This window comes from Aotus nancymaae, unplaced genomic scaffold (assembly GCF_030222135.1).
Source record: "Aotus nancymaae isolate 86718 unplaced genomic scaffold, 86718_ANA_hifiasm-v0.15.2.pri h1tg000036l, whole genome shotgun sequence".
NCBI classification, from domain to species: Eukaryota; Metazoa; Chordata; class Mammalia; order Primates; family Aotidae; genus Aotus; species Aotus nancymaae.
This window is the reverse complement of record NW_026988450.1, coordinates 59432536-59441376: the sequence shown is the minus strand read 5'-3', so window position 1 is coordinate 59441376 and position 8841 is coordinate 59432536. Positions and strand designations below refer to the sequence as shown.

General features: G+C 34.8%; 1 pseudogene; it reads right to left on the bottom strand.

The window, feature by feature from the left end:
• Nucleotides 1-1168: 1168 nt before the first annotated feature.
• Nucleotides 1169-8582, bottom strand: LOC105710782 (ataxin-3-like; annotated as a pseudogene).
• Nucleotides 8583-8841: the final 259 nt, after the last annotated feature.

Here is an 8841-nt window from a genome sequence, read left to right as displayed (position 1 = left end):
GGTAATCATATTTCTGTATGGTATAATGAATACAAATGTAAAAGTTCACTTTGGAAGAAAATACAACTCATAGAGATTTTTTTCTAAATTATATTGGAATTAAGTAATCTATGGATTGAACCATCTTCTTGTTATAATTCAGTACTTAGGTAGGAGTATGAAAGGCCTGGTTAAGTACCTAAGTTAATCACGGTGAGGAAAAGAAACTCAATTTTTAAAGAACATTTCAAATTTATTTAATTGCTGAATGCCTCTAGCTAATATTTGAAAGATCATTATTTAGTCCTACAACTGACACATTTTTCCACTTTATCATCATTTTGTTTGCAAGCCACCCAAAAGTTCTATTTCCTCATATTTTTGACACATTACCAAAATGGACATATGCTGTAATCCTACAGGATAATGTTGGAATCCTATGCTGTAATCACATAGGATATTGGGAAAATAGTAATATTCAAATTATGTATTTATTTTTTATTTTTTTGAGCCATGTCTCATTCTGTCACCCAGAGTGGACTGCAGTGGCACAATATCTGCTCACTGCAACTTCTCCCCTGCAGGGTTCAAGCAATTTTCGTGCCTTAGCCTCCCAAGTAACTGTTACTAAGGTGCACACCACCATGACTGACTAATTTTTTTGCATATTTGGTAGAGATGGGGTTTCCCCATTTTGTCCAGTCGGGTCTTGAACGCCTGGCCCCAAGTGATCCTCCTACCTTGATCTCCCAAAATGCTGGGATTACAGGCATGAGCCACCATGCCTTGCTTTAATTATTTTTAAACGGTATTTTTCCTTCTTTTTAAAAATTTTTTCCAACAGTTTCTAAGACATGGTCACAGCTGCCTGAAAAGTGGCTCATTCACTCATTGTGTCACCTAGATCACTCCCAAATGCCCCTGAACTTGTGGTCAGCCTTTCACATGGATATGAAGTTTGTCCTGGTGAATCCACTTGCTGCTGCTGCTCCTTTTCAAATGTGTTTCTCTTCTCTTCCGAAGCCCTTCTGAAGTGAGATTTGTTTCTCAGGTCTATGGAATATCTGAAGATAAATTTCTAGAGCTGCCATGCATACTTAGCTGCCCTCCAGAGATTTGCTTCTTCATCTTCCAGGTCAATTATTTGGCTACTTAGTGCCAGAACCCTCTGTAAGTCCTCCTCATCATCTCACATTTCTGACCCATCATTTGCCTCTAAGACTCATTGCAGGTTTGTTTTATGGAATCTTCCCTGTTAATTTATCTAATTCTTCTGCAGTAAGTTTTGGTCGATGCATGTATTGGACCCTAATCTGCAGGAGTTGGTCGGACTCACAATCTGGCAGATCGTCCTTTACAAGAAAATATAGAATAACATTTCTGTTGTAATCAAGCAGAGAAAAGTACAAGGTATTTATATGATGTTAAGTCTGAAACCATCAAGTAAGTATTCAAATTAAACCACTGTTTTCCTAACTTTCTAACTGTAAACAAGTATTCTTTATAATTGTATACAAATTATCTTACATTTATAGGATCAATCTTGAGCCTTTGATACTCTGGACTATTGAACAAGGTTAGGTCTAAACCCGAAATTTTCAAAGCATTGCTTATAACCTGAAAAAAGAAAAACAAAACAAAACAAAAACAAACAAACAAAAAAACTGTCGCTTATATTTCCAGAAGGCTGCTGAAAAATGTGTTTCTAGTTTCTTCACTAGAAACTCCTTCTGCCAGTCTCATCCTCTCTTCTTCATCTAGCTGATGTACAGTTGAAGATAATTCCACAAGGCTAAAATATTCTCCTTGCAATAAATCATGCAGGCAATGTTGAGCACAAAGTGAGCCTTCTTGTTTCTCATGAAAGATGGACTCCCTCTTTATTTGTCTCAGAAGCTCGATTTTTAACAAATTATCTTAATTTCAAAACTTGTTTCACTGTGTTCATTTTCCTACTGCGTGTTTTCTAAAACATCCATTTACACTAAGATATTTTAATTATGCTTTAATGTTTTTCTTGCTGTGTCATACCAAAATTTCTGTTGAAAATACATATCCCACTTTCTTTGGTTAATGTGCTTGATATTTAATTATCTCCATTGAGTAGTACAAAAATTATATCTTATGTTAAACTGACATCCCAAGGATTCTATGGCAATAGTCCAAAATCATAAGAAGGATTATGGGTTTCTAGTAATGGTTGTTAACATAGCCCTTCAATGTTTTTAAGGCAACCTTCCAAATAGACTTAATTTAATATTACTGTATAAATTGCTCTAAAATTTATTAACAGCAGCTTAAAATAAGCATTTATTATCTCACATAGTTTTTGAGATCAGAAATTCAGTAGTGGTTTATATAGCTGAGCCTGATTCAGCATCTTTTATAAGATTTTAGTAAAGCTGTCAGTCAAACTGCAGTCATCTAAAAGTTGACAGAGACTGAAGGATCTGCTTCCAAGGTAGCTCACTTGTATGGTCAGTGGCAGAAAGACTCAGTTGAATATCACATGAGTCTCAACATAGAGCTGTGCTCCCTTGTAGCTGACTTCTCCCTGGCAAGTTAATTTTTTAAATAAGATACTAATTGACATACCCACCAACAGTGTATAAACATTTCCTTTTCACTGCAGCTACACCAACATCTATTGTTTCTGATATTTTAATAATGGCCAGTACCGATAATGGAGTAAGGTGGTATCTCATTGAGGTTTTACTTTTCATTTCCCTTATGATTAGTGATACTGAGCATTTTTTTCATATTTTTTTGCCATTTGCATATCTTCCTTTGAGAAATGTCTGTTGTTGTCATTTACCCACTTTTTAATGGGATTATTTGATTTTTGTTTTCTGGCTGATTTGTTTGAGTTCCTTGTAGATTCTGGATATTAGTCCTTTGTTGGATGTAAAGTTTGCAAATATTTATTTCCCATTCTGTAGGCTGTTTATTCAGTATTTCCTTTACTTTTCAGAATATTTTTAGTTTAATTAGGTTCCATTTATTAGTTTTGGTTTTGTGCCTAAAAGAAGAGAAGTCATTACTTTAAAAACAAACCTGCATGCATGTTTATTGCAGCACATTTCACAATTGCAAAGATGTGGAATCAGCCTAAATGCTCATCAACTGATGAATGGATAAAGAAAATGTGGTATATATACAATACGGAAAAATAGTCATAAACAAGAATAAAATAATGAGGTGTTTTTGCAGGAACTTTTATGGAACTGGAGGCCATTATCCTAGGCAAAGTAACTCAGGAATGGAAAACAATACTGCACGTTCTTACTTAGAAGTGAGAGCTAAGCTATGGATACACACAGGCATGCACAGTGGAATAATGGACATTGGAGTCTCAGAAGGAGGGAGGTTGTGAGGTGGATGAAGGATGAAAAATCATCTATTAGGTACAATGTACTCTGTTCAGGTAATGGATACTCTAAAAGTCCAGGCCTCACCACTATACAATTCATCCATGTCACCCCAAACCACTTGTACTTCTATACCTATTGAAATTACACAAAAAAAGAGAGGGATCAAGATAGAGGCCATAATATATTTTATAACTCAATTACAGAGGCAACATACCATCAATCTGTCATATCCTATTGGCCACACAGATCAACCCTAGCACAAGGTGAAAATGGACGGTACAATCATACCAATAGTAGGAGGCAGAGACCAATGCAGGTTATCTCAGAGGCAGGCAGCCACATACAGGATCAAGATTAGCCCATATTACTTAGTATTTGAGAACTAGAATAAATTTCTTAAAATCGTCCTCTAATAAGCCCATTAGAGCTCTAGGTGAAAAAAAAAATCAGCCTAAAGCCATTTTTTAAAATAAGCATAGCTTATATTATTCTACTACATTTCCTTTTGGTCATCTATCGGTTATTTCTAGGGCCTTTATTCTACCTGGTTGCCCAAAACAACCAGAGGGACTACATAATGCTAGTCAACTTGATGAGCTCTAAATAGTTAATATATCTTCCTCGCTTCCCCAACACATGAGCCTGAAACTTAAATAGTTATAATGTTGTCCTGCAGGCTATAAAATGTGTTTTGAACTAACAATCAATATTCGGAAAATGTCCTCCCATGAGCAGAATGCAGTAGGAGACAAAGGATAGAAGTTGAATTATATCTAATACATACTTGGGAAAAAAGGTATATTCTTATCCCCCATGATTCTTGGCTTTGCGCATTTGAAAGTCTGGGCACCAAAGAATGCTTCCAAGATGAGTCATACTGATTTAGGTGAGACTGCTTCTGGCCAATGTAGCTTTTCATATGATTAAGTCAGAAGGCAAAATAGGGTATTTATATTGACTGGGATGATTAATCCTCACCATCCAAATAGATAAATATTACATAATGGAGGGAAGAATATGGATAGAATCAGATGACCCCCTCTTGTACCCACTAGCATAACAGCATTGAGATCTAAATCTTATTGTAATCTCTACAGACAGGAACAGCAAAGTCACAGATATTTTCATAGTTTGGATCATACAATTAGGTAGAAAACACTGTCAAGTTGAGATTGCTGTCTCAAAGCCAGAAGAATTTGAAATAGGTTATAGAGGAGGTAATTTGTACATTATGTGCCATGAACAAAAAAAATAGAGCCTTTATCCATTTTGAAATCTTTGGTAGTGTTTGCACTTATATTTATATTGTAACAAATTTCCTCCTGTAGAAAGCAATAAGTATCTTCTAGAGAATTTAGACATAGAATTGGATGCAAAACTTGCTGAATTTTAGGCAATTTTCCTTTGAAAATGAAATTTCTTGCAGTTGCACAAGAAATATTTGTATTATGTCACATAGGATCATTTTTTTTTCTAAGTAAAAGAAGAGTGTATGCATAATTTTGATTATAGTAGATATTTGCCACTTGTTAATTATCCATTGTGCAAACACCCCTTAAATTGTAAAGGAATCCCCAGTGTGATGGTGGAACTCGAGGCAGCCAGGGCCCCATCCTACCCTCACACTCTAATAGCTCAGACATACAAACTTGGGTTGAGCTTGAATTCAGATGTTTCTTCCTTAGGCATTGAATGTTAAAGGAGAATAAAAGCTATTCAAGAAAAGTTTGAAGTGATTCAAGTTAAAGGAGTCAAGTTTCCAAGAGTGGCATTCCTGAATGGTGACAGGGCTGTTTCCAGAAACATTAATATTCAGAGTAGCATCTAGCCAGTCTGTTTCTGTTGTCTGTTGTCTACTGGTTAGTTACCTTGTTCCTGCTTATTTTTTCATACTGGTCCTCCAGATTTATCCTAGGAGCAATTTTATATCATCTAGTAAAGCATTTTCATTTTCATGTTAGATTTCTGGTTTTGTTACCAAGTAGCAGGAATTTGAAAAATGCTGTTTTGATGTAGATAGTGAGCATAAACTTGTCCTTGATGGGGCTCCTGAATATAAAATAAAAATGTCAACAATCTGTTGACGAAGAGATAAGAGAAAGAGAAGAGAAAGTGGAAATGATCAGTTTACATTGCACTATTTATCAAGTAAACATGGGTTTGGAACCTCTATGCCAAATTTATTGCACAATAAAACATAGGAAAGTATTATGGTTGTGTATTTCTTTCTGAGTCTATCTTAAACTGTTAGTAGTTTATAGGACAGTTGGTAGAAGTTGGAGCAGCATATAAAATATTGAATATTGCAGTTAGGTAAGTCCAAGGGTGAAAATTTAAAAAGATTTACCAAGATTCTTTATTAAATCAAGAGCCAACTTTACAGACTCATAGTGACTCAGAAAATTGTTTTTAATTATTTATGTGACAGGGAGTGAAACACGACAATGCCAAAATATCAAACTAAAAAAAAGTTGTAATATTTTGTTTAAGAAAATACAAATAACTTTAATCACTTCATCTGCTTTTTCTGAAATTTCTTGTTATACTTGCTTTCTTAATATATTCTTTTCTTCCTGAGATAGTGTCTCATTCTATCGCCCAGGCTGGAACAATCATACCTCACTGCAGCCTTCAACTCCTGGACTCAGGCAATCCTCCTACCTCAGCCTTTCTACAAACTAGGACTACCTGATTAATTGTTTAGTTTGTTTTTCTTTTTTGTGGAGACAGGGGTCTCCCTATGTCACCCAAGCTGGTTTTGAACTCCTGGCCTCAAGCAATCCTCCTACCCTGGCTTCCCAAAGTTTTAGGATTACAGGTGGGAGCCATTGTGTTTACCCTCAATTTTTTATTTATAAATATTATGTTTTTAGCTCACCTGTAAGGTCATTTTTATTAACATTTTTTCCTATATGATCACATCCAGTTTTATGACCTTAAATAACATCAATATTCCTATGCTTCCCAAATTTCTCTCTAAATCTGAGCTTTTCTCTCAACTGCAGATTCATATATACACAACACATATTAGGTGATAGAACCATATGAAATTGATGACATTTGACTGTTTTGGGCTCACAAAATATTTATATTGTTCAAATTATTCATGTCTTTCCTTGGGTATTTTATAGTACTCTCACATTTTACATTTTCAAAACATAGCTCATAATTTCCATTCCCTTAATATTCTTGTCAAAACTTTTCCTAATCCAGGCTTTTAATCTCAGTAGATGGTAAACATTTTACATATTTGCTCATGATTGGAACAAGAAGGGTTCTTGATTGGTTATTACCTCACATAACTCTAAATTCAGTGGACTAATAAGCCTTATTTTTCTACTTCCAGCATATCCTACTGCCACTTCTATATTTAAGAATAAAATTCAGTTAGAGTCACCATTAATTTTTATATTAGCTATCATTATGGTCTCCTGATTAATTTCCTTGTCTCTATACATGACCATTTTTAAAGGGTCCATTCTGTTCATAAAAGAGAGGGTATTTTTAAAATGTAATTTATATCACGGCACTCTTATACTAAAAATAATTGTCTCCATATCACATTTAGATAATCAATATTATTTATTTGAGTAATTTTTATTTTGATATAATTTCAGAAATACATAAAAGGTGGAAGAATAGCACAAAGAACATTCATACCTAAGCAAAAGGTATACGGATGGTAATTATTTTTTATGTTTCTATCAATTTGTTTTATCACTCCTCTCTGTTGTCTCCTCCTCCCAACCTTCTTTCTCCTCTCCTTCCCTCAGTACACTGATTGTTTTCGGAACTATCTGATGGCAAGTTGGAGACATCATGACTCTTGATATGATTCACTAAGTAGGACACAATATTATGTCCTTGGTATCCCTATGCATAACCAGAGTCTAATCACAAGGGCACATCAAATAAGCCCAATGAGAGGGGTGTTCTGCAAAATACCTGGTGTATACACTTCAAAAATTCAAGGCCGTGATAGATAATAAATGTTGTTTACCATAGCCTATAAAGTGCTACATATTCTGAGTCCAGCTGTTTCTCTGATTTCATACAGCATCAGTCTTCCCTTTCTCATTATGTTCCAGACCCTCCATTTTTGTTTTTGTTTTTATTTTTCTCCTGCAACATGCCAAGCTTGCTCCCCTTCCTTAGTATGTTTCTGGAGCACACTTATCTTAGATTTTCCTAAACTGATCACCTTCTTGTCATTGCTTTTCCAGTTCAAATTCTATCTAACAAAAGTGACTTCCTTTAGATAGACTTATTTTTCTCTCCCAAAGTACTCTTTTACCTCATAAAACCTTACTTTATGTTCAGTATAGTTTATCACCTGATTTTTCTGATCCCTCTCCCCTTTATCTTCCAGAATGCTAGTTATTTTATAATTGAAATCTTGCCTACCTTGATTACTATTATAAACTCTGCTAGGTTCCAGGCATCTGGTAGTCAATCAATAAATGTGTTGAAAGAATGTAAAAGGGCATTCCATAAACTGATAAAATGACATAGAATATTGATTTTTAAGAGGTTCATGCACAAAGAAATGTGTAAAGCAATGTATTTTGAGCAATTATAAAACGTTTCATGAATACTTTGTCAGAATTTTAATATATTTAATAATTTGATCTTATTTCCATAAATATGAATTATTCTTTAAGTTATCATGGATGCACTTAAAATATGCAAGTCTAGATAAGCTATCACTTAACTACCTGGAATGAGGAGTTCGAGGTCAATAATTCAGTTACAGTTGCAAAAGACATAGTACATCTCATTAAATTTTGAAACATGAGTATAAGTTCAAAATAATTACCTAGATTCTGGCTATCAAAGGAGGAGGAAATTAAGATGGCAATAATTACTGTGATGTCTTGTTATCAATTTAGCTTAACTATAATTATGTAATTTCAAATTCCCTTTCCTGTAAGGTTCGAGTGTAGTGTTGGCAAGATTTGTGCAACACTACACTTGAATTTGTGCAAGATTTAGAAGGCAGAAGCAAAGCAGCAGCAGCCCATGTTTAAACTCAGAAATTTGACATAACGTCATGTATCGTTTCATATGACACACATTGTACAAATCTGCCAGATTATCTTGTTGGCATGAGGAAGTAGTTGACTCTGCAGCACCTGGAGCTCCCACTGGGTCTGTGTCTTCAGCATCTTCAGACACTCGGCCAGGTGCTTTTGAAGTTCCACGGTAAAGTGCATCAACCCTATTGCAGGTCATTCACGTTATCAAAGTTGGAGCTTCAGAGCAGTAAGAGACAGGTGCAGGTTCAGATTTTATTTACTCTTATTGCTTACAGGCCAACTACATAGATTTTAGATTAGTTAGTTTCTTTTTTTTTTAAATCATGTTTTGTGTAGCCTGGGACAATGTAAGATACAATTTCGAAATTAAAGACAACTTGCTGCATCTGTTCCCTCCTTGAATTCAGAGACAGTCATAATATTTATTGAGCTTTTTAGATTTACTAAGTGGCCAA